Consider the following 6968-nt stretch of genomic DNA (forward strand, 5'->3'; position numbering starts at 1 on the left):
GTCGGGCTGCACCACGGAGAAGAGAGCAGAAGTCCAGAGCAAAGGGGTACACAAATCTTTATAATATGATGGGGGGGGGGTTTGGTTCAGACCACGTGGAGCCAGCCCACAATGGTCGACCACTGGGGGGGGGGAGAGCAGGGAGCGAGACCTCAGAGAGGGAGAGCTGAGAGCCCAGAGAGAGAGAGGGGAGGGGTGAGGGGGCCTTTTTATTGGGCAACAACCGGGGGTGACGTGTAGGGCCAGGATTGGTTGAAAGGGGGCACTCTAGGATTTAGCAGGGCATAGAAAAACCTGGGGGCGGAGACTGCATTAGAATAAGTCCTCAGCAACAAGCAATGCTATTCGTCTGATGGAAACACAAATTAGTAGGTGTTTATGCTCCTTTTGTTCACAGCACCATATTCAAAATAGTCAGAGGTAGTATCGCCTGATTGCCCACCAAGAAGACTAGATGAAGCAGTATGTCATATCAAAAAGGTAAAACAGTACTTTTTGGGACAAAATGTGTTTCTGTGTATTTAATCTGTGAATCATCCACTGGGATCATGCTACAAGGTGTAATTTTGGGGGTCAGGTGTTAGCACAGAGAGTTAAGCGCAAGTGGAACCAAAGCACTAGGACCAGCTTAAAGATCCTGTTTCCAGCCCCCAGCTCTCCACATGCAGGATAGTCGCTTCACAGGCAGTGAAGCAGGTCTACAGGTGTCAGTCTTTCTTTCCCCCTCTCTGTCTTCCCCCCTCTCTCCATTTCTCTCTGTCCTATCCAGCAATGAATGACATCAATAACAACAATAATAACCACAACAAGGCTACCACAACAAGGGCAACAAAAAGGGGAAATTACCTCCAGGAGCAGTGGATTCATGGTGCAGGCACTGAACCCCAGCAAAAACCCTGGATGCCAAAAACAAAAAATAAGGTGTGATTTTATTCAACAATCCAGTTTAGACTTGCATTTCAAACAACCTCCCAGATTTCTGGGAGGTTGCATGAGGCTGCAGGTCTCCTGAACATCCTTGAAGGCTCAATTAGAGTGGAGAAAGGAAGAATACAACAACCCCCTGGAGAAGATTGATTACTTTCACCATCATATCTCTTTAGCTGCTAAATTGTGATGAAATATTGATATGTTAAGACTGAAAATGAACCCCTTTTCATTCACATATTAAGATAAATACAGGAAAGTCTTAAGTTCATTCATTTTTTCCTGTTTCTGAATGAAATTATTTAGAGCTGAAATGATAGCCTATCTGGATATTTCACAAAAATCTAAATGGATTGATGTTTATTTTTCTATATTAGATGATTTACTCTTAGACTGTCCAGGTTAGGAATTTCCATTTCCCCTCTATTTACTGACCTCTTTTATACCTCTAGTAGTCTTTTGAAACCCACCATTACATTCAGAAAAAAATGCTTATTATGTAACATTTTCTATTGTATTTTTAGAAGCAATTACAGAAGCCAGACCTTCTACCTTCTGCAACCCACAATGACCCTGGGTCCATGCTCCCAGAGGGATAGAGAATGGGAAAGCTATCAGGGGAGGGGGTGGGATATGGAGAATCGGTGGTGGGAATTGTACCCCTCCTACCCTATGGTTTTGTTAATTAATACTTTCTTAAATAAAAAAAAAAGAAAGAAAGGGGGGGAGAACCATAACACTGAACCTTCTTTCAGTGTGGTGGGATTGGCCTTGATTCTGAGTCATACACATAGCAGAGCAGCACACTATCCAAGTGAGCTATTACACTGGTACTCCTATTGATTTTGTAATATGACTCCAGTTAGGTCTATATTGTACTTATGTGTTTTATTTAAATATATTGCATTAGGAAGTCCGGCAGTAGATCCTTATGCTGGTCCTTTTGCTTCACACCACGTGCACTTAACCTGCTGTGCTACCGCCCTGCTCCCCTCACTCAACACCTGGATCCCTGACTTCTGAAGCAAATGTCTCTACTGGCCTTTCGTCCTACTTTTCCCTCTGACCAGCCCTGGTTTTCCCAGAAATGGCTGTGACTTCGACCCCCATTTCTCTGGGACTTTGGTTTTCTGCCTGCTGGTCTAGCTGCATCCCCTGTAAAGAGAGGCCACGTCCAGCCTGGGGGGGTGGCTCAGTAGGCAGCGAGAGGACTTGCTGGCCTGAGGTTCTGGGTTCCCTTACAAACACTGTGTAGAATGAACTATGCTCTATCTCTCTCTTTATATTTATATCTACACATGATAGAGAGATAGATAAGATAGATAATAGATAGATAGATAGATAGATAGATGATAGATAGATAGATAATATTAAGACATTAAAAAAAACAATCCTTGGGTGGAAAGGTACTTTACCTGGGAATGTATTCTTTCTTCAACATGCATGACACAGGTCTGAGTATGGAAGAAACTTCATTGCCTTTGTGTCTTTTCCTCTGTCTGACTCTGTTTCATTCAATCTTAAAATAAAAATACTAATAGTCAAGGTCAAGGTCTGAATCCCAAATGACAGTGAGAAAAAAGCATTCCATCTATCCCCTTCTTTAAATATAATCTCTCTCTCTTCAGAGCACCTGCCACCATATGATAACTGATATGGATCCTCTTGTGGAACCAGGGACCCATATATGTAGGATTTTCCACCATTCATGGCAGAGAGGGAGAGAAAGAGAGAGGGGGGGAGAGAAAGTGAGGGGGGAGGGGGAAGGTGAAGGAGTGGGAGAGAGAGAGAGATTATAGCCTCCCAGCCCCCTGCAGATGGGAACCAGGGGCTTGAACATGGGTCTTTTCACACTGTAATACATGTGCTTAACCAGATGTGCCACTTCCTAGCTCTTTCTCTCTTTTTTATTTTCTTAAAGTCTTTCTCCATCAGTGTATTGGGGACTTGTGTTGTCAGCAGCATTGCTCTATGTTTAAAGGATCATTATTTCATCTATATAGAGCATGGCCTTTATTGCTGACAGCTAATTGTTCCTGAACTTCTTTTTAATATTGATTAATAAAATAATAAGATAACAGAGGTATAATTCCACAACGTTCCCACCACCAGAGTTCCGTGTCCCCATTCCCTCAACTGGAAACTACAGTGGTTCTCCCAAGGTCACAGGAACCTCCTGACTCTATAACTGTCTACCTCTATTTCTATGTTTAATTCCATCTATATTTTTTCTTCCCATCTTTCCAATGGTCTTGCCTTCTTGTTCTTTCAATCACCACTACACCTGTTACTACTTTCAGGTGTCTTTCCTTTTTTTCCTTTTCTAGTGTTTTCCAGATTCTCCTCCCTTTCAGTTATATATATATGATTCCTGGTGACATATGCTTTGGGCTTTGGTGGACTGCGGGTACAGAACCCTCTAGCTTACTTCCCGTATCACTTACCCTCTGGGAGTATGGGCCAAAATTCTTTGGGGTTGCAGAAGGTGGGAGTTCTGGCTTCTATAATTGTCAAAGTGCTCTCTATTCAACTTGCCTTCCCTGAGGACAGACTGCCCTTTAATATGTAGAACATATGACCCTGTGGGGAAAGTGTTTTTACCAAAGTAAAAACTCTGTGGTGAGGGGTAGACATGCAGCTTCATGGGACAGTGGGGGGTGGGAGTGGGTGGGAGGGATGGGTCACAGTCTTTTGATGGTGGGAATGGTGTTTATGTACACTCCTAGCAAAATGTAGTCATATAAATCACTAGTTAATTAATATGAGAGGGGGATAATTAATTGTATGTCTAGAAGTTTTTTAAAACACAGACTGAGTCTTTTTAATATATAGGCTGTGTATGTGATATGCAGACTCTCTCAAAAGCCTAGACCAGGTAGATCAGAAGCAACCAATAGCACAGCTGTATACAAGATACTGCGTACTGTACAGCAAACCATAACAAAATGACTTTTCAAAGTTAACCCAATTACCAAATAATGTGATGATAACATTAACTATCGATTGTGTTTTTGAAACCAAAGACAGCAGGAACCTCACATCTCCACTATAGAGCCTCTACTTGCCCCAGTCCGGGAACCCTTGGATAGGGCCCACTATCCCGTATGCCTCTCCCAATCCGTATCAAATAATATTGCATGTGTCGATCACAATCTAAACAACACAATGATTGCCACCTAAACATGCTTCACTTCAGACTGTGTCCAGAGACTTCACGTGTGCAATGACAACCCTTCAGCTTCATTACTCGGGTGAGACCTTTCCTTTCATAGTATACTCTAATTCGATCTCAGGTGGTTCACTTTCTTACAAAGTCCCAAAACCTAGATATACACCAGTTTCTGTGAGAGAGAGCATATGTCCACACATATCCATAAACTACTGCAAAATATATACCTGAAAGCAGAAGTACACTAGCGTTTGCAGTGAGTATCCCCCTAACACTTCCTCTCCACTATTCCAAGCTTTGGGTCCATGAGTGCTCAACAATTTGTTTGGCTTTGTATGTTAACTCTCTTTTCAGTCACCAGGTTGCAGATGTCATCAGGATGCCGGCCAGGCTTCCCTGGACTGAAGATCCCACCAATGTGTCCTGGAACTCCGCTTCCCCAAAGACCCACCCTACTAGGGAAAGAGAGAGGCAGACTGGGAGTATGGACCGACCAGACAACACCCATGTTCAGTGGGGAAGCAATTACAGAAGCCAGACCTTCCACCTTCTACAACCCACAATGACCCTGGGTCCATGCTCCCAGAGGGATAGAGAGTGGGAAAGCTATCAGGGGAGTGGGTGGGATATGGAGATTGGGTGGTGGGAACTGTGTGGAGTTGTACCCCTCCTACCCTATGGTTTTGTCAATTTAGCCTTTCTTAAATAAAAAAGAAAATCCTACGAATCCCATTACAAAAATTAGACTAAATAATAATACTAAATAGATTATCATAATTCTTGCACTATAGTAATCTCATGACATATGATATGAAAAACCATTGTTGTAATTAACTACAAAAATATAATGCCGGGAGTTGGGCAGTAGTACAGCAGGTTAAGCGCAGGTGGTGCTAAACACAAGGACCAGCGGAAGGATACCATTTCAAACCCCCGTCTCCCCACCAGAAGGGGAGTCACTTCACAGGCGGTGAAGCAGGTCTGCAGGTGTCTGTCTTTCTCTCCCCCTCTCTGTCTTCCCCTCCTCTCTCAATTTCTCTCTGTCCTATCCAACAACAATGGCATCAATAATAATTACAACAACAAAACAACAAGGACAACAAAAGGAATATATAAATAGATTTAAAAAGAATATAATGCTAAATCTAATAAAAACTCACCCACTAATAAAATTCGTAATAATTCTTTCATTTATTTACCAACCCCATCAAATATCTCTTCTTGATGGAATTTCAGTTCTTTACTAGGCTTATGTCTAATTATTCAAATTACTACACGCTTATTTCTAGCTATACACTATACATCATATACACTAACAGCATTTTCATCAGTCACCCATATATGTTGACACGTAAATTATGGTTGATTAAACCGCTATATTCATGCTAATGGGGCTTCCGTATTTTTTTATCTGTCTTTTCTTACATATTGGTCGAGGTCTTTATTATGGTTCCTATATATTTACAGAAACATGAAATATCAGAGTTATTTTGTTAATCGCTACTATAGCTACAGCTTTCATGGGTTACATTTTACCATGAGGACAAATATCCTTTTTTGGACCTACAGTCATTAGAAATTTATTATATGCTATTCTTTATATTGGAACAGATCTAGTACAATGAATTTGAGGAGCATTTTCAGTAGATAAAGCTACTGTAACCCGTTTTTTTGCTTTTCACTTTATTCTCCCATTTATTATTACTGCCCTCATACTAATCCACTTATTATTCCTTCATGAAACTGGTTCTAATAACCCTACAGGAATTATTTCAGAATTTGACAAAATTCCATTTCACCCTTATTATACTATAAAAGATATTCTAGGATTAGCCTCATTAATCTTCGTTTTAATAACATTAGCATTATTTTCCCCAGATCTTTTAGGTGATCCGGACAATTATACCCCCACTAATTCCTTAAATACACCCCCACACATAAAACCTGAGTGATATTTTCTATTTGCATATGCAATGCTTCCATCAATCCCCAACAAATTAGGGGGTGCTTTAGCATTATTCATATTTATCTTTTTAATGTATTATACCTTCCCTACATACTTCAAAACAACGAAGTATAGCATTTCGACCTATAAGTCAATGTGTTTTCTGACTACTAGTATCAGACCTATTAATTCTTACCTGAATTAAGCCAACCTGTAGAAGACCCATACATCATTATTGGCCAACTAGCTTCAATTTATTACTTCTTTTCTAGTCTTATCTTAATACCTTTAATTGGCCTTATCGAAAACTATATACTTAAATGAAGAGTCTTTGTAGTACAAATATTAATACACTGGTTTGGTAAACCAAAGAAGTGGGAATACACCCTCCTGAGACACTCAAGGAAAAGACTACAGTCCTACCATCAACACCCAAAGCTGATATTCTTACTTAAACTATTCCCTGAATATACATATAAGTATATATATATATATATATATATATATATATATATATATATATGTAATAGCTACCATCAGAATTAAGTATTGTTGGTTAACTACTGTTAATTAACTAGTGCTGTTAATTAACTAGTGTTATTGTTAATTAACTAGTGTTGGTTAACTATTGTAGGTTGAACAAACTTACTATTACTATACACAAAGAGCTAGGTTCAAGCCCCCCAGTCCCTATCTACAGGGGAGGAACAATGACAAGCAGTGCTTCAAGGATTTATTTATCTCTTCCTTTCCACTTCCCCTTCCTTCTCAATTTTTATCTTATCAACTATATTAAAATCTTCAAAAACTTACTATTAGGTAGACTATTTGGAAAAGATTACATGACTATGTGGAAATTATATTTACAATATTTATAAATATTAGACATTAATATGAATAAATATTAATTATACATATACTATTCAT

General features: G+C 39.8%; 1 pseudogene; it reads left to right on the forward strand.

The window, feature by feature from the left end:
• The first annotated feature begins 5252 nt into the window (after nt 1-5252).
• Nucleotides 5253-6365, forward strand: LOC132540424 (cytochrome b-like; annotated as a pseudogene).
• The last annotated feature ends 603 nt before the right edge of the window (nt 6366-6968 follow it).

This window comes from Erinaceus europaeus, chromosome 9 (assembly GCF_950295315.1).
Source record: "Erinaceus europaeus chromosome 9, mEriEur2.1, whole genome shotgun sequence".
Lineage (NCBI taxonomy): Eukaryota > Metazoa > Chordata > Mammalia > Eulipotyphla > Erinaceidae > Erinaceus > Erinaceus europaeus.